The 25,359-nt window shown below is 33.8% G+C and overlaps 1 protein-coding gene across 3 annotated transcripts in view; it reads right to left on the reverse strand.

The window, feature by feature from the left end:
* The window catches only part of LOC117222485 (uncharacterized), a 364,434-nt gene that overhangs the window by 218,223 nt on the left and 120,852 nt on the right, over positions 1-25,359 (reverse strand). The window lies entirely within an intron of this gene.

Below are 25,359 nucleotides of genomic sequence, written 5' to 3' on the forward strand. Positions count from 1 at the left end.
TTATTATATTATATCTTATTTATATCTAATCCTGAGTATAATGGTGTCAGAAATTCTACTTAGTTAGTACTTCCGTATTAACATTAATATGTATTGATTATTATATGTCACTATTACGTATTATTATTTTATATTATTATATTATCTTATTTATCTCTTATTATTATCTTAATATTTTTATATCTTATTCTTATGTTTTACTTTTATGTCTCATTTTTATGTCCTATTTATTTTTATGTATTACTATTACATATCATTATTTTGTATTATTATTATGTAACAGCATTATATTATAATGCTTCATTGAAGAAATTATTTGGGCGTGTTAAAAAAACAGCATCACTAATCTTGTCGTCTGTTAATCAATTATTAAATATAATATAGTATATATTAAATATATAATGGCGTAAATGTAATAAATATTACGGTATTGATTAAATCATGGATATTAGTACTAAAATAATTTAAAGAATTTAGTATTAAGAAATAGTTGTACAGCTTCTGTATCTTGCAATTAATGCAAAGAAGTTTTTTTATAAGAACGAGAAATATAATCATAAATATTAGTGCATAAACATTAATCTTGGGTGCATTAGTTGATCTCAAGTTCTTTTTTACGAAATCTGAAATCGATAGTCATAAATTATATCTCTTTAGCAGCATTTATATATTCTCTAATAGTTTACTATGAAACTTACATTTATCAATGTACAACAAACAAATCGAGATAACAGGTTATTGTTTTCTTCTGTCGCATTTACTGAGAAATGTTTGTGGAAACATTTCTTCGCAGAATTTTGAAGATATACTTTTGTTCTAACAATGTTTAACGATATCGCGTAAATAAATACACCACAATCAGAAAAAATAATATGTACTTTTCTTACTTCTACACGGATACAAAAAACCGACTCTCCCTCAAGCAGACTTTAAACCTAATTAAATTATTACATTAAGCATTATATTACATTAAGCATCCTAGCGTTAACCATATGCAATAATAAAAATTGTAGCAAGTTTGATTAAATCCAACATTTCCGTTGCTATAAAACATAAGTATCCTTTACAACTCGGTAGTTCCAGCGCGTTAATCCAATCAAATATGAGACAAAAAAGAAATTTGATGCTCGTCAATTACATTCTACAAAACGTGTACAAAAAATTGAGCATCCAAGTCTCGCACCCAAACGTCGACGTCGACCGAATGAATAAAGAAACCATGCAGAAGAAACCTGCCGGTCCACAAAAACTCGATTATTATCGAATTTAATCGAATTACTAAAAAGCGTTACTGTTATTACTGAACACAGCGCAGCGCATCACCGTTATCATTTAATAACGTAATGCACGAATAGATAAGAACATAAAAGCGAAAACGAGAGGATTTCTTGCGCAACAACATATTATAAAGCAATTTCGCTTGATTGCAAGCTTAATCTGATCGAGGAGGAACGGACGCGTGTCGCCGCGGACTGCCGTCCAATAATTTCATTCATATCGAGGACTACCGTTCACGAGGCGTGCTCGTCGTCTCCTCCGCGGTGTGTCACGTGCGGAGAGCACGTTTTGTTTCCGCCGAAGATACACGGAATCCGCGAGCCAACCGGCACGAAAGTTAATAAATGTCGGTCGATATCCGCAGCCGCCCCGGCTACCGGACCGGCTGCGATCCGCCAGCGGTTTCAGCGTAACCGTAATCTCGACGTGGACTCAACCGTGAATTATGTACTACTTTACTTCAGCTGGGATAAGAACGACACTCTGTCGTCCCCGGCACGGCCACATGCTCGCGACACCGCGCTTCTGTCGCCAACTTTCCCATAGATGATCGGCGGAGTGTGCTCTTTGCCGAGTTTAGGCGCATCCTACTCGATACTTTTTTTTCCTTTTTGGTTCCGCTTTAGGTCGCGACCCAATACGACAGAAGACCGATCGGAGAACGAGATTCCAAGGAAATGACTTGTTTCCGATTTGTTCGTCGATAATTGAGCTGTTTAAGTCACGTTACCGTAATGAAAAGTGGTGATCGATAGCATTTATAAGTTAACATTAAAAAATATAATCCGATAAAATCTCTATCTATTAACAGAATTTCGTCTGTTTCTTACAATTAAGACGGATAATTTGTATTTTGCATAAAAGCCGCAGTCTAGTAATCAGTAGAAAACGAAATAAAAACATTTGGTTGAATTAATAAATTTATTAATTCAATTTATTAAAATTTAATGTAACAAAAACTATGCTTATTTCAAAAAACTTAATAATTTCTTTAAAATAACATTGGACAAATTCAATTAATAACAAAGCAATTAATAGCATTAATAGGCAATCGATAGCATTTATAAGTTAACATTAAAAAATATAATCAGATAAAATCTCTATCTATTAACAGAATTTCGTCTGTTTCTTACAATTAAGACGGATAATTTGTATTTTGCATAAAGACCACAGTCTAGTAATCAGTAGAAAACGAAATAAAAACATTTGGTTGAATTAATAAATTTATTAATTCAATTTATTAAAATTTAATGTAACAAAAACTATGCCTATTTCAAAAAACTTAATAATTTCTTTAAAATAACATTGGACAAATTCAATTAATAACAAAGCAATTAATAGCATTAATAGGCAATCGATAGCATTTATAAGTTAACATTAAAAAATATAATCAAATAAAATCTCTATCTATTAACAGAATTTCGTCTGTTTCTTACAATTAAGACGGATAATTTGTATTTTGCATAAAAGCCGCAGTCTAGTAATCAGTAGAAACCGAAATAAAAACATTTGATTGAATTAATAAATTTATTAATTCAATTTATTAAAATTTAATATAACAAAAACTATGCCTATCTCAAAAAACTTAATAATTTCTTTAAAATAACATTGGACAAATTCAATTAATAACAAAGCAATTAATAGCATTAATAGGCAATCGATAGCATTTATAAGTTAACATTAAAAAATATAATCAAATAAAATCTCTATTTATTAACAGAATTTCGTCTGTTTCTTACAATTAAGACGGATAATTTGTATTTTGTATAAAGACCACAGTCTAGTAATCAGTAGAAACCGAAATAAAAACATTTGATTGAATTAATAAATTTATTATACTTTACTTCGATCACCCCAAGCTTCCATTCGTCTTAACGATATTTATCGATATATCGAATAATCGATCACGTAATGATATTTGAGCCGTTTATTTTGAAAGTGGCATAAGTCACTTTACCGTAATGAAAAGTGGTGATTTTTTAATGTTTATACGAAATTATTTATACTGTAAAAAACATCAGTATCCTGAGATAACAAATACAAGTAAAAGTTAGCATCGATATTTTTAAACGTGTTAAAACACAAACCCTTAAATACATCGACTTAAAAACAAAGTGACCGATTTAAGAACAAAGTGACTTATGCCACTTTCAAAATAAACGGCTCAATTGTTCGAATTACGTGAAATATTTTCATGAGAATTTATTGGTTGGAACAAGCGTAATTAAAGCTGAAATTTGAATAAAAAGGAATTTTATCGTTGTTGCAAAAGATCGTGTTTTGTCATGAGTAGATCTAGAGTTACAGAACAATGTGGATTTAATTGATTTTTCAGCTTCTAAAGGAAAATATTAGAAGAGGGGATACGATTATTCGAGTCTCGTTACTCGTTTTTATAGTCGTCGATTGTCGGCGAGGCTCGAATAATCGTATGTTCTCTTCCCACGTTGTCCATTTTGGTTTAGAAGCTAAAGGACAATTGTAGAGAATTTACTGTGTAAATGTGTAAATTTGGAATAGTAAAAATGATAAACCATATATGTACATCCAATTAACTTCAAACTGAAATTATGGACATGTAACTTCATAGCAGCAGAAACAACGAATCATGTACATCTGATGAAGTTTAATTTTTAACTATGAATATACTTCGAAGCAGCGAAGAATGACAAATCATACACACCCAATTCATTTTAACCCTTAAATGCGTGATTTTTTGTATTGAATTTTAAAAAATCGTTTTTTATAGGAATATAGTCATAGGTTACGTAAACAATAAATAAGAAAATCTAGGTAATAATATTGAGTATTTATTTTGAAAAAAAGTTGTATGTAGACTTTCGGCAACAATATGCGTTTATTACTAAAGTTATTGTAAACGTAAACAAATGGTCATGTAATTATATTATCTATTAGTACAGGAATTTCCACATTATTTATAAATGAAATGCAGCAAAGCAATTGCGATTTTTGTTGTGACACAAAGCAATTAGATAAATCACTCCTTTATAGGAAAAACTCGAAAAAAGAAAATATCTCTCGAAGTAACACATTGAAGGTTATCACCCACCACATTCAAATGTGAAAAAACATATAACTTACTCGCCAGAAGTAATGTCAAGTCTTTTATTTCACACATGGTCTATTGTCTATCGTTATCAACGTGTGTTCGTTTTCGAATAAAATTAAGTGAAACTGGAATGTAGACAATTGGCAACAATATGCATTTAAGGGTTAAGCTGGAGCTATGAATGTATAACTCCGTAACAGCAAAAATAACAAACAACGTAACACGTAAATTCGGAATAACAAAAATGATGAACGATGTACACCGAATTACGTTCAATTTAAAACAACGAATATGTAAATTCGGAACAGCAAAAACCTTCAAGCATGAACTCTTTTCACCCAATCAGCCATTAAACTATATTCGAAAGGAGCGAACACTAACTTTCACCGGTGCAACAATTTTTGATGCATAAAATGAAGAACAAGTTCGAAAATTATCTGAAAGAGGGGAAAGGTTCGATGAAAGCAACGGTCGATAGGTCGATTACTGTGCACACACGGTGCACACATTATATATGCATGTATAGAATGATTTGATATTTTTTGAATCCGCCATGGTGATCACGATCCCTGCCATAAGTGCGCGAAATTTGCAGCCCGGTAATGACCAATTGACGATACGAACGCGCACGGAATCGCCATTCGGCAACAAAGAGTCTCGAAAGACGTTAATCTTCGACGGTATATATATACCGATTCATATGAACGTGCATATTCGCGGCTCTCGGGTTTTCGCTGCGTGGGCGGGGAACACATCCACGCACAGGCCAACGCTGTAATCGTGACCCGAGCGATTTGAATGGGGAACCGGGGCCCGATTACCTTGGCAGCGTGTTTCAACATGTTATCAAGAAACTTGCCCGTTCCTCAAAACCTGGCCGACGCGTTTCTGTTCGCATTCGGCCGCTGCAGAAAAGTAAGAATTATGGACACAATTAGCGCGACAAATTGGCTCCGCCGGGGAAAAATCTCTCGGGGACATTGCGCCAACGTAATCGCGCGTAATATCCTGTGTGCAGTATCTGCATATCTATTTGCCGGAGCATGCTGAAGCAAATCTAACGTAACGACACTTGTTCAGTGTCGAATATTTCTGTGCTACCTAAAATCAGTTTAATTGAAGAAATTTAAAGAATTGATTGTTCAACTTATCAAAGTTCGTTAAAGAGAGATAGAAATTCGTAACTTTCTTTTTCTATTTTCTTATTTTAATTGTAAATTATACAAAGATCGTGGTAGATCAAATTTTTCATAAATACCATAATTGAGCGATGTTGCTGCTCCCTTCTGCACGTTGTGCGAAATTGAAAGGGTGCACAATTTAGGGACGATCTTTAAAAATACGTATGAATATTTTCTTGAAAAAAAAATAGGCTAGTTACCGAACATTTGAACGACGAGAGAAATGGAATTATGAATGTTGTGAAATTCATCGCTAATGGTTACAATTAGTCACGAAATTGAGCGTACACCTAAATTGGTAATAATGATTAGCGGGAAAATAAATAAAAACGGACATTTTCAAAAGTAAAGACACAATATATACTTTATTTGAATATTTCAAATGGATATTTAGATATTTCAATTGGATATTGAAAAGAAAATTTAATAAAATAAGCTATTTATCTATATTTAACAGTAAACGTAAAAATACTCTTATTTCATCACCACAAAATTGAGCGAGATATTATATTATACAAAAATAAGAAACTGAAACGTAATTTTAATATTTTGCATCAATAAGCATTTTTACCTTTACTGTGAAACGTAGATAAATTTAAAAAAAAACTTTTTCAAAGAATTAACTGTTGAAATATCCAAATACAGCATATATTGTGTTTTTACTTTTGAAAACGTCAGTTTCTGTTTATTTTCCCGCTAATCATCATTGCCGACTTAAGTGTATGCTCAATTTTGCGAGTGACTATATATAAAGACCGACTTATAAATAACTCATAAATAGTATCGACTAATAAATGCCTTAGAAAGAACTTATATGTAAAGTCGATTTATATAAATGCATACAAACAAAAATTGGACTAGATGACTTGAACTTTTCTGCGATGTTAGGCCAGGCAGTTTACTAGACAATCGATAAAGAAAATCCTGCAAAAATTACAATTGATTGCAACGATAAAATACAATGTTTAAAAATAATATATTTTCAACTCGTTCATCTCGTCTCTCGACGAGATCATATAAATGGAGTTTTACTTATTGTACATCTATAAGGAACAAACATTACCCTTGTTACCATTATCCCACTGGGGTTTCATGAAATCGCGTTCGCGATTCCAATGAGTGTATCATAACTGCTGCTTTGCCGATTTGCTCGCGGACCGATTATCATTCGCTCGTGCCCCTACTTGGGCGCCTCGCGTACGCCAGTCATACGTTGGCCAATTGAACCCCCTTAATCGTCGGTTACGCGTTACGAGAACATGTCGTGAAAATTTACATTAACGATCCAAGGATAGGTTGAACGACCCTGCATAACACACGCGTGAGTATACACAGGGTTGCGATGATTCTTGTAATTTATAGTCGTGCGACGTACGCTCGATTGCAAAATGTATTCTGCGTTTCCGATTCTCGACGAATTTTCGATATTTCAGTCTGTCGTTCGCCAAATTATTTCGATGAAACATTTTGACAGTTACGATAGATTCAGTTAAGAAAGAACATATTTCCAGTTTTCTGGCTGGTATATTATTACAGAAACATGTTACTGGAAAATTAACCCTTAGCACTCCGAACCATTCTGGACGTTGGCTACCACCAGCTACTCAGCGCCACTTTTCGGCAGAAACGGGCATTTACAGACCCTCGAATTATTTAGTATGGTTTTGGAACTAACTAACATATTATAATGATATTGGACTTATATGAATTGGCTGAAATCGAGAAATTTGCAAAAAAATCAATATTTTATTTTTTATAATTTTGTTATTGTTTGTTTTATAATTTCGTTTTGTCGTTGTAATCGCTATCTATGCGAACTCTTTCTCTCGTCGCCTTGTTGCTTGGACGATATCACTATCACTGCTATCAAAACGATAGACTAACTGTAGAAGAAAACCTTCTACAGTTAGAGTCTTTCTAACATATCTGTATAAACGTCTATCTGGAGCTCATCTTCACTACTACTTGTGTCATGAGACTCATTCGCGTTTGAACGTTTTGCCATTGTTCTAATAAAAAATATGAATAAATACATAGGTTGAAAATTTCTAATTGTTATTACTAACTCACAAAATGATATTTACCAAAAAACTTTTACCAAACAATTTATTTACCAAGGGAAGAATCACTTTTCCGATTTTCTCACTCGTTAGATCTATCTATACCGCTCGACGCTTCAAACCAGACTGAGTTCAGCTTTGAAAATCATTTCCTCCAGATTTTATGATTATAAATCTCACTATACAGTGCGTGCTATGTTCGCATACCGATCTTTCTTCTACAAACTTGCCTTATCGCTGTTTTCAAATGGCGCCTTTGAAGTGCTCGGACCGTCGTCAGCACGCCTCTCACGTTCTCGTCAAAACCCGCTAACATTTCTTGTATATATCTTAGTGATTTTAATATATTTTGATTTGATTTCTTGTGCCATTTCAAGAGAAAACTTCAAGGAAACATGCATGTCTGAAAAAGTTGTGCTGAAATAACTCAATTCCACGTAATCACTAATCAACTTTAATGTCCCACGAAAGGGGACATCCGAGTGATATGCTAGAATTATGATGTCCCACGAGAGGGGACAGCGGAGAGCAAAGAGTTAATTACGTATAGCAAAAGCAGATTCTTCGAGCTTGAAGATGGGTTCAAATTTATCGTTGTACGAAAATTGATTAGGAAATTATAGCCGTTTAAATCTTGTCGATTTGATGAAAATCGAAGATTCAGTGTACTCGTTGCAGAAATTGTGGACCCGGCAGGATTCATTTGCGATTCCGTCGGGGGAACCGGCCAGGGGAATTTCACGCACGCACTCGGAGGAAACTGGAAATCCTTATTCGTGTTGTAATAGCAGACGATAGGATCGCGAGGACTTTCTCTTCCTCCTTATCGACGAATGTCAGCGCCGACACCAGTCATCCCCGGAGGTCACGCAGGGTCTCCGACATGATGACTGGTGACCAAAAGGGCATTGCTACCAGCGACGGCTATCCGATAATCTCTCCGAACAGTTTCCAGAGGCGCGTCAGTCTCGCGTTTCAGTTTCGAATAACTTCAGTGTTTCGGCCGAAACGAAAAATTCGTCGGTATCCTAGTGATCCGAACGTTTAGTTGAAAGAACTGCTAAGAGTTAATATATGGAAGAATTTCAGACGCATTAGAGATTCTGCAATGTTTCGAAATACTTCGAACATCCTGTTGTGGCATGCACGGATTACGACATTAATAATTAATGGCTCGTGACTAGACCGCACATTTATATTCGCAAATAAAAATCGTCGGGATTAATTGCAGGAAACCGCAAGTTACGGAAGCTACGCAAATGTTTATTCCTTGAATTGTTTTATTCAGCTCAATGTAATGCAATAGCAACTACAAAACTTTTAAGTATTTTTTTATAAGTTGATACACTCACGAAAAAACAACAACACGAGATTCTATGTATATAATTTTCCGAGCTCTTTCGCGCAACATGTTTTTAAATTTAAAAAGATTAATACAGAGATAAAATATGGTAAAAGTTTCAAGAAGAATCGCTTCTTGATATTTTAGCAAAAGAATTAGAAAAATCACCTCGTTTTTAACGTTTTAATCGAAATTCCGATAACAAAAACTTTAATAAATTAATCTCTTGACTTAACGATTTATTATGAAAGAAACGTGGAGCTTGCAATCAATTAGCACAACTCTATGGCAGAAGTTGTCAAAAAATTAAACTAAAATATTTAATATAACAAAATAATATGTATAACATGTATAATAATATATCATATATAAATAATATGTATAATAATATATTATATATAAATAATATGTTTAATATATTATAAGTACACATATAATAATATACAATTATATATAATTTAATAATATCATAACTAAAATATTTAATATATTTGATATATATATATATATAAATGTGGACACGTAACACACCAGATTCAGAAAAACAGACATCAGAAATTGATGCTAATATTAAATAAAAATTGAAAAATATCCCTTTTCAAGTTACAATGAAATTAAGAAAAAGAAAAGGATATCAAAATATACAAACTATTTGAATTCCTTTATAACGTTGTATATGATGCAGTGATTTAAAGGATTCCGCAAAAGACGATTACCATAAAGTCAATAACCAAGAAAACGAGGCAAAACGACACAAAAGGCAAAAAGCGACGGCCCTAACCCTAGAGCAGAAATTCTCGGAACTGCGCTGGGAGTACGAACGTAGGGCTTACGTCCACAGACACTGCTAATGAAGTTACTAACCCCTGTGCTAATATTAAAGAAGCGTTTCCTGCGTTCGGCAATGGTTCTCCGTTGAATGTCTGCACAGTGTAATTAAACAGTCCGCCCGTTTTCTCGCGGATATCCCCGGATTGCGGCTAAACCGCGCTTAGATAACACTGAAATTAATCGGCGATCGTTTCGAGCCTCTCTTTTTGTATCGACGTTCGTCGTTTCGTAATGTGCCAGTTGCGGAAAATTGTGGAACTAGCAACGCTGACAGTGCAAAATCGTGGAAACCGTATTTTTCACGGTATCGAAATGTATGGTTGCTTGTAATTCAATGGATTTCAATTCGTTCGTTCAACTAGAAAGCTGGGCAGGTAAATAATTATGGGCAGTTTCACTAAGCCCCTTTGCATTTTATGCATTTATACTTATATTATGATTTTATGAATTTATAATAAAAACGTGTCGATGAAATTTCAAATATACAGAACTGTGCAGAATTACAATTTTATTAGTCAAGGAATTATAATTTCAAAGGGATTCGATTACATTATAATTCTATCGCGTTGTAATTGCAATTAGAGCACAATTGCAAACTACTAAGCAATTTAATTAATCACGAATTACGATGTAAACGAATTAAGATTACGAGTTACGGTGTAAAAATAATAATAAATTAATAGATGACAAGAGGAAAAAATTCGCAAAAGTGACACCAAAATTTTTCAAATTTCTGGATTGTAATTTGAAGAACTGCATGTCAATTACATTTTAATTACATTGTATTTCAATTGCATTGTATTTGAATTACACTTGCGATTAAAACGATTAGCAACTGAATTAACTGAAAGATTGTAATTGAATTACAACGTAGTTGAATTACTATATGTATAATCGAAATACAATGTAATTAAATTGCGAAATTGAATTGCAATGTAATTAAATTAGCAAAACTCTGCAAACATAAGTGAAATTGAAACAATTCCAGGTAACCAATATGTCATTTTTAACTTGTTAAAGTTGTTACAAAAATAATGATATCCCTAAGGTTCACTTGTGTCTTGCGTCAGATGCAGACAATTTTTATTTCAGTATATCTAAACAAGAAACGGAGAAAAGATAAGTATAGTCGAATTTTAACCCTTTGTAAGACAGGAATTTTTAAATTACATATTTCCATTTACGTTTTTCAAGTCTTCCGTCACCATCTCTTTGAAATTCGATGATTTTCAAATTGCGATTTCACAACGCTGGTCGTATCATTTATTTCCTTAATCCTTCTTCAGTTTTCAGAGATTTTTTTTATAACAAAAATTGGAAAGAACTGCCTTTGAAAGGCTGCTAAAAAAAAGTTCGAAATATAAAAAATCTATAACTAGAAAACTTTCAATCATAATGAGAAAATAAAATGAACAAAAATTCCGCATTCCGATTAAATATCTTTCTTACATGCGCAAGAATAAAATGATGATTACTAATATGAAAAATATTATGTATGTATACATATATACAATGTACATATATCATAATTAATTTTATTACATGACTTTAAAGTTTTATTAACTTTATGCTTACCACATTTCAGCGATAAATTTTCAAGGCGGATGTACATTACAATATTCCTGTATCGCGGTGTGCAATGTTCTGGCGGATCAACCAGTAATTGCGAAGTGCAACAACTTTTACTTTCTCGACAGTGTAATTTGAAGTTTCAGAGAAGTCGCAAGGGAATGGCTTTGCATAGATAATACGATAACAGCAACGTAAAACCGGAAACGAACAATCTATGGGGGTTAACGTACATACGTATAGTTACCACTAGCACTTTGTCTTCCGTCCTAATGGAATCGACATTCGATAGCAACAGTTTTTACCTAGGGGCAACGACCTATATTGTACTATGTTAGAATACAGGGTTTATTGATTTATCGATTCACGCGAGGGTGAAACAGATAAGGTTTACTGCTGTCTATAAAAAGGGTGACTCGTAGGAAGATCGATGTGAACTTCTCGAAACGAGATTTAAGCTGAGGAAGGTCTCTATGTACGTATACTTATGTGTACATATATAATAAATTTAAATCTACTAAAAATACCAAAATTTTAAACTTTCATTCAAAATACATTATACTTTAAATTGATATCAAAAAATAATTACAATTTAAAATAGATACTTAGATTTCTATTAAACGTACACATATGTAGTACGCGTATACGCATAAACTCTTATTAATCTCTCAATTTATGTAGGGTCTGTGCAAAAGAAGTTTTATCCTATAATTCCATAATTCTATACTTTCTAATATGCCATCGTTTACAACGACCAATTATTGTGTAATAACACATAAATTCTAAAGAAATTCCTCTGTTGACCCGCGTCATTTCAACGTTTCAGGACTATTTTTCTAAATGAGCCGTTTATTTTGAAAGTGGCATAAGTCACTTTGTTTTTAAGTCGATATATTTAAGGGTTTGCGTTTTAACACGTTTAAAAATATGGATGCTAACTTTCGAGAAGATTTACTCGTATTTGTTATCTCAGGATACTGATATTTTTCTCAGTATAAATAATTTCGTATAAACATTAAAAAATCACCACTTTTCATTACGGTAAAGTGACTTATGCCACTTTCAAAATAAACGGCTCAAATGTAACTTTTCTTCCAACATATTACTGTTTCTTAAGCTCTTAAAATTTGTTTAAATGCTTTGAGAAAATTTCACGAGTGCGATAAAGAAAGTTGTAATTTTTGTATTATACATATGCGATCTATATCAGGAACGTTACTTTTTCTATAGATCCTAATGAAACATGTGAAAAATTAACTTTGTATTCTCAATTAATTTAAATTAACTTTATTAAAAATAAAAAAAAATAAAAAAGAGACAGTCATATTAGAATATTTACGCAGTGTTTCCAAATACAGTAAATTCTCCCTAATTGATCCTCAGCTTGGAAACAAATGGGAAGGAAGAGATACATCGAGCCTTGCGACTCGTTTTCATAGTTGTTGACAATCGATAACTATAAAAACGAGCCGCAAGGCTCGAAGTAGCTCTTCCTTCCCATTTGTTTCCAAGCTAAGAGGATCAATTAGAGCCGATTCCTGCGTTCCAGCATCAAATGAAATAGATAAAAATAAATACATTAATCTTCAGCCAGGAGCAACGAAAAAATAAAAATTAGCGCGATAAACGACGCCGATTCGATAGCGGCAAAAGAATCGCGAGACAGCGAGTGAACTTTTCAGCAGGCCGCTGACGATACCGAATCGAAACGAGGCAAGAGTTTGTCGAACGCAAACCGATCGTCGAACTAATTTCTACTCCGATCCGCTTTCCATTTCCGCGAACGTCGCGGCAGCAGCGGAAAGCCTCGGTAAACGGAAGAGCTGTACGCTCTGCGTTGCAATCCCATCAAAATGGGTCGTAACGATTTTGATTAAGTTTCACCCATTTGTGGAATTGCAGTATCCGGCCGGCGGACCGTGACTACGATTTATCCGAGAACTCGTTCGCTTTCTAAGTTTATCGGGGACCGTTTTACGAGAGGGACCCCGCACGGCACAGCGCGTCGAAGCTCGTCGAGGAAATCGTGACCGGCAACGGATATCTCGTCGAGATCCGCGGAAAATTGTGACTGAGACGGATCTGGAAACGGCAGGCCGATAATCGTAGGCGTGGCTCTCTTTCTCTCTCTCTCTCTCTCTCTCTCTCTCTCTCTCTCTCTCTCCTCTCTCCTCTCTATCTCTTTACAACGGTTCGAATCCACCGAACAAACCGGTCGTTAAAATTGTTTCGGCGAATGCCAGGAACGCACGCCGCTTCGGCCAATTTACTTAGCTTCTACCTGTCCGGGACCCGACCATCCATCATGCGATTTTTTAGCATAAGCGGAATCACCTGCAAACGTTGCGGTTTCTGCCGTAGCAGCTACGTTATCACACGAGATTTAGATTTCTTCCAAATTTCGCGATCGACGCGGAAAGTGACTGGCCTTTTCTTCTTTTGTAGGAATTACGATCAGAAATATTTAGTCAGACTGTACGCCATTTTTGTTAGAATATGAGGTGTTCGAATAAGAAATTTATTCGAGAATTTTTGGCGCACGTGTTTTCGTTACTTCAATTATTTTCAAGGAGATGTGACACTGACCATATCTTAACCAACCATTTTGATGAATCATTTTCACCAAGCGTTTCGATGAATTATTTTCACCAACCATTCCAATCATACATTTTAGCGTCCTCTATTTTGTCCAATCATTTTGATCAATCATTTTGACGTTCTCCGTGTACGCCGATCATTTTTCGTTCCCTATTTCGACCAACCTTTTTGGACAATCATTTTGACGTTCTCTATTTCGGTCAAGCATTTTGACGAATCATTAGAACGTTCTCTATTTTTATCAATCATTTTTGACGTTCCCTATTTTGACCAACCTTTTTGGACAATCATTTTGACGTTCTCTATTTTGATCAAGCATTTTGACGAATCATTAGAACGTTCTCTATTTTTACCAATCATTTTTAACGTTCCTTATTTTGACCAACCTTTTTGGACAATTATTAGAACGTTCTCTATTTTGATCGAGCATTTTGACGAATCATTAGAACGTTCTCTATTTTTACCAATCATTTTTGACGTTCCTTATTTTGACCAACCTTTTTGGACAATTATTAGAACGTTTTCTATTTTTATCAATCATTTTTGAAGTTCCCTATTTCGACCAACCTTTCCGGACAATCATTTTGTCGTTCTCTATTTTGGTCAAGCATTTTGACGAATCATTAGAACGTTCTCTATTTTATCAATCATTTTTGACGTTCCCTATTTTTCGACCAACCTTTTCGGACAATCATTTTGTCGTTCTCTATTTTGGTCAAGCATTTTGACGAATCATTAGAACGTTCTCTATTTTATCAATCATTTTTGACGTTCCCTATTTTGACCAACCTTTTTGGACAATCATTTTGACGTTCTCTATTTTGATCAAGCATTTTGACGAATCATTAGAACGTTCTCTATTTTTACCAATCATTTTTAACGTTCCCTATTTCGACCAATTTTATCGGACAATCATTTTGTCGTTCTCTATTTTGATCAAGCATTTTGACGAATCATTAGAACGTTCTCTATTTTTACCAATCATTTTTGACGTTCCCTATTTTCACCAACCTTTTTGGACGATTATTTTAACGTTCTCTATTTTGATCAAGCATTTTGGCAAATCATTTTGACGTTCTCTATTTTCGCCAATCATTTTGACGTTTTCTATTTTCACCAACCATTTTGATACTTCAATTTATCAAATACGAGATAAATTTCGAAGCTTCCAGGATATTAAATAAAGAAAAGTGTTGAGATGTAAAGTAAACCACATCTCGAAAATGTACTCAGAAAATTATCAAACCGATACTGGATAGTAAATATTTGTGGGTGCTGCTTTTGTATTCTAATAAACGATATACGTATTTCGTATGTTCCGAGTGGTCAGTTGATGACATTAATCGTATCTTTATCATTGATCGTTCGTTCGTATTTATGCTTACATAAACCGTCGTATCATGTTCCAATATATTTTGTGCGTATAAGCGTGTATTGTTTATTGATCTTTTGCAAGCGCGGACGTTGCCTTATAAGTGCAACAAGCAGAGAACCAAAACCAAAACGAAAAACAGTAAAACTTAACTACCAGAATGCTTGACGATGATCGAACGCTTCCTGTAGTCAATGGTTCTACTCTACAGCTTCTAAAGCATGAAGAATTTTATCTTCCGGTCGTTACCATCGTATTTACCACGATCAGTAATGGATCTAATTTCCTACAACCGTAAACTTCGTGCGAATAATTATTAAAAACCCCTAATCCGAAGGCAATATTCCATTGACCCAGAATAAGTATTACTCTTAATATTACTGTAAATTGTCTCTAATTGATGCCGAGATTGTGCACGAAAATGGAAAATTTGGGAAGAAGAGATACGATTATTCGAGTCTTGCGGCCCATTTTTATAGTTGCTGCAACAATCCTATCCCCTGTTCCCAAATTGTCTAGTTTTGTGTAAAATCTGATTATGGAAATTAGGGAAAATTTACTGTGCATGTATATTGCATTCAGATAAATACGTCTATTATTGTACCACTTCTTCAGATGAGTTTTTGATACTCATTATTTTAAAAAATTGTCTACATGGACCATATGACAGTTAGTTTGCAGAATATAATCATACAAAATTGAAGAACTTTTAATTATGTACCAATGCTCTGAAGATAAGGGATAAATATATAACTTAAATATATATATAGACTTATATAGACAAATAAATAACTTATATAGACAAATATGGGTTTTGCTCCTTGCTGAGCATCTAAAATAAAGTCTTAGTTACTAGAAAATTGAAAGTGCTCATTGTTTACATTAACCTATCGTTGATCTGGGCAGTTTTATTTTTTATTCAAAGAAAATACAACTTAGAAAATTATAAATAAGAAAAGATAGTTTCCTCCCAATTAAGAAAAAGTTCTGTGAGGATTTTTTGGTTCGTCAATTAGACTAAAAAGAGCGATACCAAAGGATATGATCAATATCTTGAGTTCGACGACTACAGTTAGAAATGGAATCATCAGCTATTTTTAATTCGATTAAAGATGTTTGAAACCGTAAGATGCTTGAAAGATACCAACTTGAAAGTAACCAGGGTTTCTTCGTTGCAGTATAAAAGTACAAAACTATTTCTCCAAAAAGTGTCTAATAACTTATGAATTATTTTCTTTTACATTTTCTTGTTCTTGTTTACAAACGTAGTCCCATCTGACGATAACAATAGGCGTTCAGTTTGTAAAGAAAAAACAATTGTTTCTAATCCGTACAAATTAAAAATCAATATCCTAAGTAACTATGATCAAATATTGGGTTGGCAACTAAGTAATCGCCGATTTGTTCAATGAAATAAAAAATTTTTTTTACTTGGAATGAAGTTTAATCTGTAATGTATTTTCCATTTTGTTCGATGACCTTTTGCCATCTCTCTGACAACTTGAAAATTCCACGCTCGTAGAAAGTCTGATCCTTTTCGGCCAAAAACTGAGTTAAGTGAGATTTTACAGCGTCATCATCGTTAAAAGTTTTACCACGAAGGGAGTTGTCCAGGGATCGAAATAAGTGGTAATCCGATGGCGCGAGATCAGAGCTATATGGTGGGTGTAACATCAATTCCCAACCAATATCCATCAATTTTTGCCAAGTGGACAAAGACGTGTGCGGCCTAGCATTGTCCTGGTGGAAGATGACACCTTTACGATTGACCAATTCTGGTCGCTTTTCCTTGACCGCTGCATTCAATTTGTCCAGTTGCTAACATTCGTGGATAATAAAAAATAACATAATAATAATAATAATAATTTTATAATATAACATTTACGGATATCATAAAAATGGGAGTGAGAGACATCTATAACTGAAATCGGCAATTACTTAGTTGCCAACCCAATAAACGAATGTCTCTAAAACGAATACCTTGATAAATCTATTGAAAAATAGTGGTAAATAAAATTGTACATGATCCTAAGGAGACTCAGCTATATTTTTGTCAGAAAGATCCATCGATCGAGTGTTAAAGTCCAAGTTGTTTGCGATTTCATACGAATACCAAGGACATCGAACAAGGTATAATCACAGCATAACTGTATGAAGAGAATTCAGTTTTCGATTTCGACAGAGACATATTCACTTTCAACGAGATCATGAAGTAATAATCGCAAAGAAAATGTGGCAAGTATCCTTCGCATGTAACAATAATGACACGAACAGGAAAACAAAGATTACAGTGCAAAACACAATAAAGGTAACAATAAAATAAACGTGGGCAATTCTATTTATTACGTACGTATTTTTATGAAGACAGATGTTCGATAAATGCCAAGATACTTTTTTTTTGTATAATCTATTAAGTTAGGTATTTGTTCATTTACGGATAATAAAAAATAACATAATAATAATAAGAATAATAATTTTATAATATAACATTTACGGATATCATAAAAATGGGAGTGAGAGACATCTATAACTGAAATCGGCAATTACTTAGTTGCCAACCCAATAAACCAATGTCTCTAAAAGGAATACCTTGATAAATCTATTGAAAAATAGTGGTAAATAAAATTGTAAGTGGTCCTAACGAGACTCAGCTATATTTTTGTCACAAAGATCCATCGATCGAGTGTTAAAGTCCAAGTTGTTTGCGATTTCATACGAATACCAAGGACATCGAACAAGGTATAATCACAGCATAACTGTATGAAGAGAATTCAGTTTTCGATTTCGACAGAGACATATTCACTTTCAACTAGATCATGAAGTAATAATCGAAAAAGAACCAAAAAGGATAGTCATTAAGAATTAAGTCTGCTAGATTATCGAAACATCACAACGAGCGGTGATTCGATTCGTAATTTATACGAGCGGACTTTATAGTTTTTATCGCAATCAGTATAGTAAACTTCCATGTCCTTATACTCGGCAATCCGCGACTCTCTAGTTCGCCTCACGTGCTGCGGGATCATTGATCACAATGCTCGTAAAGTCTCTTCTATTTCATGTCGCACGGCCTTATAGAGTTCTCCATAACAGATGGCGGTCTGCAAGGCAGGCTTTGTCGGGGACGTTGTATCTTCCTGGGATCATTAGTCCGAGCGAAAGACTGTTGCACAGTGGTTTTACAAGGCGTTTTGCATGAGCGTTTTCTTTATCGCGTTAGCTCCGGATGAAAGCGAGAAGGTGAGAATAAGTGGCGCAATTTCAATTGGGTGGAGACAAATCGCGATAGCGGCCAGTGCGCCGGTTTGTTTCAACGGATCCAATCATTTCTGGAATTTCTGTACTCGCGGTTGCAGCGCTACTTTCTGCGATGAACCGCTGTGTGATCCAGTAAGCAGGTTAAAAGTGATATTCAATATTTGAGACTAGACGAGGAGAATTTTGGACATTTGTAATTAAAATGAGAAGAATGGAAATATTGTTGATTAAACATCTAATTTCTGACAATGAATTTCGATCTTCGCATGGTTCATTAAGGATTAAATCTAACACGTCCAAAATGAATACCTTATGAAATATATAAATATGATAATAAATGATCCTAAAAAAACACTCAATTCAGATTTTGACAAAATTCTATTCGGATGGTAGATAAGAGATAACGATTAACGAATAGAATTTTATTCGACATTATCGAATAAATGAGATGAGCATTTATCCAAATAAGTTTCTATTTGTATAAAAACTTATCCGAATAAGAATTTATTTGTACAGGAATATATATATATATTAATTCAGAAAATAATCGATTAAAATAAAAATTGTAGAATACAGTGTTTTTCCATAGTTTATTGATTAATTTCTTTTCACGGCAATTATTATAATTAACTTTCTTAACTGTTACTTTTAGGTAGATTGATACATAACTACACTCAGAATAATTTTACGATCTATATTCAAATAATTTATTGGAATAAAACAAAAAATTATTCAAATAAATATATACAATAATTCGTTACGAATAATGAATACTTGCTACTCTTGAATAAAGTATTCAACTAAAAAGAATTCGTTCAATTATTTAAAATAAATATTTATATATTCGAAACAATTCGAATAAATGCAATTGAATATACAAGCCCAGTGAACAAATTCATATTTTCGATCAAAGATCACATTCGGTTCCTATGAACTTAGAAAAACACAGTCGATCTATGATGTATAATAACCGGTAATAAAGGTTTAGCCACGGCAAATACTAAATTTGTCTAATACAAATTATCGTTCGTCCGCGAACCTGTCGTTCGCTTCTAAAGAACACGTAATTGGAAATCTTCCACGGATAAACTCTTCTCGCACAGAAACAGCACAATTTCGCCGCGATTTCCACCATCACCAGCAATTAAATTTACCACGGAAAATTACCGCACTTGGTAAAATAGGCCCAGGCTGAATAAATCGGATCTATACGGCAGATGCGAGGTAACTGTACCAAAGGACTCATCATTTCTTGCTCGTGTCTTTGTCACGGTGTAATTCGGCATTTCCGTGGTTTTCTTCGGAGGTACGAAAATCTAAATACTGCACGGTGGTCGAAAATCTCCGAAACATGGCAATGATTTTCTATAGAGACATCATTAAACACATTCTTTTTTGCGACCATATTGAAATGCATCATCCATCGCAGATTATAACATAATCCCGTATAATATAACACAATATAATAATAATATAACATATATTATATGTTATATATATAAATTATATTATATATTATATTATATATATATTATATGTTATATATCTTATATATCATAATAATATTAACAATGAGTTAATATCGCGATGAAATTTTTATAGACAATCTATTTTATCCTTTGTACTCGAAGCTATTTTAATTTGAAATCCAAAACATGTCTTCTAATAAACAAAGACTGCTTTGTTTATTAGACAATATGAACAAACTGTGAACAAGCAATGTGAACTAACGTACTATTTGATCATCCTAATTAATCGAAATTAATTCCCTGCTTAATCTTTCGATCATTCTCTTCCTAAATATGATAATTTAGACATTTTAACGCATTGAACGCATAGCTTTGAATAGATACAAAGCAGTGACTTTTTAAAATTTTGTCCGCTGTCGGCAGCCCCACTGTGCACTGTGCGCAGATCGAGCAATCTTTCAGGATCCTAATAGATCAGCAGCATCGGCCATGTTCGTCGAGGCCGCAGCGGCGCATAAATCTACGCGGACCGATCATAAACCGTCAAGAAGTAGCCGGGACCGTTTATTGTAAAATATCGTTCTCAGGCCGAGAAGCTTCGCCTCTTTATCTCACCACGGGGTCGAATCATAGTAAATCCTACCTCGGGAACCGATACAGAACCGCGTCGGCATCGAGTACAATATGCAACGATTTATGGATTGCGATTAATGGCGAGTTAATTTCGCGAGAATCGTCCGAGATCCACGTGTACAGTAAAAGCATACTCAAGAATATTTCATTGCTGAGCCGCGGGTTTCATGAATTTATTGCGCTACGACGCACTGGAAATTAGTGCGCACTTTGAAAAATATTGGGTTGGCAACTAAGTAATTGCCGACTTCAGTTATAGATGTCCCTCACAAATTATTATTATTATTATTATTATTATTATTATGTTATTTTTTATTACCCGTGAGTGAACAAATATCTAACTTAATAGATTATACAAAAAAAAGTATCTTGGCATTTATCGAACATCTGTCTTCATAAAAATACGTACGTAATAAATAGAGTTGCACACGTTTATTTTACTGTTACCTTTATTGTGTTTTCCACTGTAATCTTTGTTTTCCTGTTCGTGTCATTATTGTTACATGCGAAGGATACTTAGCACATTTTCTTTGCGATTATTACTTCATGATCTAGTTGAAAGTGAATATGTCTCTGTCGAAATCGAAAACTGAATTCTCTTCATACAGTTATGCTGTGATTATACCTTGTTCGATGTCCTTGGTATTCGTATGAAATCGCAAACAACTTGGACTTTAACACTCGATCGATGGATCTTTCTGGCAAAAATATAGCTGAGTCTCCTTGGGACCATTTACAATTTTATTTACCACTATTTTTCAATAGATTTATCAAGGTATTCCTTTTAGAGACATTGGTTTATTGGGTTGGCAACTAAGTAATTGCCGATTTCAGTTATAGATGTCTCTCACTCCCATTTTTATGATATCCGTAAATGTTATATTATAAAATTATTATTATTTTTATTATGTTATTTTTTATTATCCGTGAATGTTAGCAACTGGACAAATTGAATGCAGCGGTCAAGGAAAAGCGACCAGAATTGGTCAATCGTAAAGGTGTCATCTTCCACCAGGACAATGCTAGGCCGCACACGTCTTTGTCCACTCGGCAAAAATTGATGGATATTGGTTGGGAATTGTTGTTACACCCACCATATAGCCCTGATCTCGCGCCATCGGATCACCACTTATTTCGATCCCTGGACAACTCCCTTCGTGGTAAAACTTTTAACGATGACGACGCTGTAAAATCTCACTTAACTCAGTTTTTGGCCGAAAAGGATCAGACTTTCTACGAGCGTGGAATTTTCAAGTTGTCAGAGAGATCGCAAAAGGTCATCGAACAAAATGGAAAATACATTACAGATTAAACGTCATTCCAAGAATAAAAAGATTTTTTATTTCATTGAACAAATCGGCAATTACTTAGTTGTCGACCCAATAGTGGTCGCGCTAACGACTGAGCGGTGATGATCGTTAACTATTGGAAAGACTTAGGATTAATCCGTGTAAAATAGAATCGTTCCACATTTCAGCTTCGGGTAACTAGACTCCGGATTTTATGCGCTTGCAACAAAACACGAGTAAAGGAAACACAGAGCGCAATTGAGATATAGAAATAATTTAAAGCTAGCGTAGTTTCGCTGCATTAACACTGAACTTATCGCCGCAGATCAAATGACCGGTTTCACAACATTTCTTATTTCGTAATTATCGAAATCATAAAGTTGCTTCCATTAAAATGTGTTAAATATAGTTCTTAATTCACAGGTACACATTGTGATAAAAATCGTGAAAAAATTCGGATAAATTCTGTTTTGTAATTCTTACGAGGCAATTTTGTTGTTAGCCGCTTTTAAACCTGGGTGGGTTTGGCGTTAACAACGTTCAGGAAAGAAAAACATTTTTGTCGAACTTCTGTTTCATGGACTACTTGCACGATGTTCGTAAATATCAGAACAATTAGGAAATTATATGAACGTTTATACTATCAGATTCATATTTTGCACTGGAATTAATATCTAATAATAATATTGGAAGGCGATTTAATTATAATATAAAATAAAGTAATAAATGATACAAAATAAAATAATAAACCATATAAAATAAAGTAATAAATGATGTAAAATGAAGTAATAAACGATATAAAATAAAGTAATAAATGATGTAAAATGAAGTAATAAACGATATAAAATAAAATAATATAAAATAATATAAATTAAAGTAATAAATAATGTAAAATGATGTAATAAACGATATAAAATAAAGTAATATAAAATAAAGTAATAAATAATGTAAAATATAAAGTAGTAAACGATATAAAATAAAGTAATAAATGACTTAAACTATTAAATAAATAAAAGTCAGTCGTATATACAATGCATAATTGGTCTCATGAATAATGCCGCAAGTACACGATCGACAAACAATATTTGATCAATTGTAAAATAGAAAACGTAAGGTAGGAACGGCAATATTTGTTCGAACTTATTGGAAGAACTCTTTGTTCCGTAACAAAGTTCCGTTTGCGAAATCGTGTCGGGTGTGTTCGTTTCGCGAAAGGCGGAGTGTCGTTTACCCCGAAGAATTGTTCCTGTGAACGCGTTTCCGTCGAATTTAATGTTTCCCGGAGATCATATCGGGCAATACTCGAACCGTTCTACTTTCGATAGCATCGGAAACACAATACGTTCTAATTCCTGACCACGAGGCTCGTTTATGGGCTCTAAAACTGGCCACGTTCTTCTAGGAGAGCGCTATTAACGGCACAGTTTTTGCCGCCCAGCCGGACAAAGTCACGAAACTCCTGTAGCGGTTCTGTTTCGTATTAGGAGGCGGTTCTCTCGATGTCCTTTGTGACACCGCGACTCGGTCGTTGTAGTCTGAATACGAGACTCGACCTGTAATTTACCTTTTTTCGCAACAACGTCGCCGGTCTTTCAAAAATCGAGCACGATCGCACGGCCGATTTCGCAATATAAATTGCCTACGAAAAAGTATGCACTTTATTTCTTTTTTTTTCAAAGTGACTTCGTGCGAGGAAATAACACGTTGATAGAATCAAGAGGTTTTATTATTACTTTGTTGTAGATAATTATTTCGGAAGAAAAGCACTTAAACAGAGCACAACGATTAGACCAGAGTGAAGATTCGGATGATTGTAATGAACACAATATTATTCGACGCTATCGAATAAGTGTTTTATCGTATCAAAATTAATAAATATATACAATAATTTATAGGAATAAAGAATTATTCGAATAAACAAATAGAATAACTTAATAGATAGGAGTCAAAATAGCTAAAATAATTTACTCGAATAAATAGATAGAACAATTAAATAATTCTTTACATAATTCATTAATTAAAAATGAAGAAGATAGTAGATACATAGAATGATAAAAGTAAAGCCGTTGATTAAATCTGGAATAATTGTAATTGGTTAATTATTTAATATTTTTAATTTGTGATTTTATTTAAATTTATGAATTCGAAGGATTCCGCACATTTAATTTCGTTCTTACTAACAACATTAATAGCATTTGGACAATTATATATATATTAATCTTGTTTGCTTATTCTAAAGTTTACAAATGTGCATATACTGGATAATGTTTATTATATATATATAAGTATAATAAACATTATCGAGTGTATGCACATTTGTAAACTTTAGAATAAGCAAACAAGATAAATATTTATAAACATCTGCTATATATAAAAATTGGATATACAAAAATTCTGTTGAATACATTAAAAAAAAAAAGATCATTTTATTCTAGTAAAATGACTAAAATTGAAAAAGATATTTCATACAATTTCGAATGAAATAAATCATAAATTGACAATCGAATAAATCACGCTCAGCATTCCCGAAACTGTGAAAATCGTCGGCTAGATCGTTAAATGCAATGGACTCGCGTGTCGAGTATAGAACACGAATATTCGCGGTGCAATGAATCAATGCGCAACACGGCACAATAATTTTCGTTGACAACGGCTGCGCATACCTTCCCGTGAAAATGCCGCAAAGCCGTGATCGACGATGTGATCGGAATCCATTAAAGCGGCGATAAAAGGTGTGTTTGGAAAAGAATTCCGCGGCGTTTTCACCGCGGCTCGTCCAAGTAACCGCGGGCAAAGCCGAACCCAATGGGAAATCGTTATCGGCGGTTGCATCGCGTGAATTCAGTCGCAATTAAGATTATATAATTCCCCGTATACGATTCGCGGGAGGTTAAGAGCCACGACTGGTAGGCCATAATTTAACGAAATGATCGTGCGTCCACGTGCGCCGCGGAGGCGAGTAATAGTGATTGGACCAAGTGTGTACATCGTAAACCAACGTGGAAAAAGCTGACAGTGTCTGCTGGCTGCGATGAGGATTTACATACGGTCCTTCGAGAGATTCGTTTCTAAGATGGTAGCAGCGAGTAGCTGTATTATGAAAGAATCAGTGAGAAATTAATAAGAAAAGATACAACGTACGCTTGACGACAAAAGTTAAGGACGCCTTAAAACCTTAACATAGGACAAAAATTTATATCGTGTTAACTAAGGTATTGATTTTATTCCTATATATTTGTTTAATCTTTTGTTCCTATTTTAGCTTCCTATTATTTTTTTGTTTGTTTCTATTTCTGTTCGTGCACTAAATAAAACGACATTAACAATTAAAAGTACTAAGCTATAATTACATTATATTATACTAATTATATTATACTAATATTATACTATATTATATTATACTATAGTA

Source organism: Megalopta genalis, chromosome 5 (assembly GCF_051020955.1).
Source record: "Megalopta genalis isolate 19385.01 chromosome 5, iyMegGena1_principal, whole genome shotgun sequence".
Lineage (NCBI taxonomy): Eukaryota > Metazoa > Arthropoda > Insecta > Hymenoptera > Halictidae > Megalopta > Megalopta genalis.